The sequence below is a fragment of the Cupressus sempervirens genome, chromosome 11 (assembly GCF_028749045.1).
Source record: "Cupressus sempervirens isolate cs-2001-9-10 chromosome 11, ASM2874904v1, whole genome shotgun sequence".
NCBI classification, from domain to species: domain Eukaryota; kingdom Viridiplantae; phylum Streptophyta; class Pinopsida; order Cupressales; family Cupressaceae; genus Cupressus; species Cupressus sempervirens.
In genome coordinates this window covers 797,712,535-797,714,757 of record NC_143128.1, presented here as the reverse complement: position 1 = coordinate 797,714,757, position 2,223 = coordinate 797,712,535, and positions in this window count along the sequence as shown.

Genomic DNA, 2,223 nt, shown 5'->3' with positions numbered 1-2,223 from the left:
TCACAAAGGTGGCATTCAGACTCCATGTGATATTATTTCTAAAGCTACTATGTGTCTTTGTTCTAGGAAGATATGTAGGTCCAATTTCATCTATCTCACCTAGATTGATAGATTTTTGACTTACTAGCCTTTGCCTTGCCTCCACAGCTGATTTATAAGCTGGGTATTGCTTCTATTAAACCTTGGTAGAAAGATTCAAAATGGTATCCATGCACTCCTCTTTCTAGTTATAAAGCCAAGTTGGGTTATAATTTGGTTGGTTTCCCATTTTCCTATGGTCACCATTCTCAATTAGCATTGGCATTTGAATTCTTCATAGAAATATTGGTGTCTTAGATTTCTTTTTGTGTGGTCTGCTACCATGGAACCTAAAATTGCCCATTTTTCTTGGTATGTCCTTTATCAAGGTTTTCTTTTGGGCTCTAGACTTAGGCACCTAGAGACTTATGATCCTTAATACCCTTTTTGCATACAACTAGAAACCTTCATGCACATTTTATATTTTTTTCAAAGAACTCAACATTTTTGGAGTTGGATACATGATTTCCTTGAGCCTTTTAGGCCTAAATAATTTTCTTGGCATATAGCTTTGTTGGGGGACATGACCAAGTTTCCTCACAGATACTCTCAAGTTTGGCATATTTTCAGGATGGAGACCCTTTTCACTATTTAGAAATATAGAAATACAATCATTTTCAATCAAGTTATTATGGATACTCATGTTTATATGAATATTAAAGCATGTATTTGTAACAATATTATAGTGTAGATTCAAGTGCAACCTAATAAAGTGGCTCTAGAGGTGGCCCCCATTTAAGAGCTCCTTGAGCATTGGGAAAATTCCCTATACGTGGTGGTGCATGTACCACTAGTTACTTCCTCTACTAACTACACTCCGGCTCTGTGTGGACATCACTGGGGTTGCAACTCCTTTGCCCACCACTTACAGATCTTACAATCTCAGGCCCCTTGTTGCTCTTTGAGTGGAGGTGGGGATGGGTGGTGTCACTACTTCACCTCTCCTCCTCAGCACAAGTTTGGTTGATCCCCTATTATTTCTCCCATGGCTCCTTTTGCCTCTTCTTCTCGGTAGTCCACTACCACCAATGAAAATTTGTTTTTTTGCCTAGTGCTTGTAATTTGCCCCTCTAGGAGGGAAGAAGAAGAAAAGAAAAAAATGAAGATGATGGGTGGTCTCTCTTGGACCCACCTCCAAGCCCCATTGATGTATGGTGTTATGATGATCGACATGATCTTCTTCCATCGATTGAAACAACTCTTATAGCCTGGGAACTTCCAAAAAAAAATTTTATGAAGCTAATAGTTATAGTTTTCTAGCCTTGGTGCCAAGTGACTCTCATGGGGTGATCCTCTATACCTTGACCATTTTTTTTGTAAATGTGTAAATTTATATTTATATTAATTGAAAGGGACTATTCATCAAAAAAAAATTGTATTATTTATTTCAATATCATAATCAATTATATGACAGCTACAAAAATAAAATAGAGGTTGCATATTTATTGTAAACCTAGCTTTCAAAAAATACTAAAAAAAAATTCAAAAAATAGACCAAAAAACATACTTTATTCAATAAAGTAGATCTATCTAGAAACTCCATGTCTAGAAACTCCAAATTTACATGATAAACATGTTTTTTTTTTTTTTAAATTAAAAATTATTATCTAACTAAAAATTAAAACTAAAAAACTATCCATAAAAACTGTCATCTAATTAAATTAAAGTTGAATTAAAACTAAAAAACTATATATCCAATAAATTCATGTTATTAAGAGCAATACCCAATCTTCCATAGGCCACTAGAACCTTCCAAGAACATGGAAAAAAAAAACCATAGGAAGAAATTTCATGAATTCCTATATTGATAAACTTTCTCTCCCCTACACAACAACTTGTTAGTGATGTGTCCCCCATAACTTATCATAAGCAATTTCCTCCTTAAACTTGCGTGCACTCTTTTCATAAGTCTACATATACATCTTTAGATTGTGTATGGTGTTCCTTATGCAGTACCTTCGTTAATATGAACATCTTCTATTAACATCCATTATTGCCCTCATATAATCCTCTTCTTGTTAATATTCACTGTTGCATGTCTTTACTTTCTTTTATATAAGTGATCTTCATAAGTCCTCATTAAACCTTGACCTTATATCAATGCAATCATGTATCATAATATAATATCAAATCTAATATCTAATT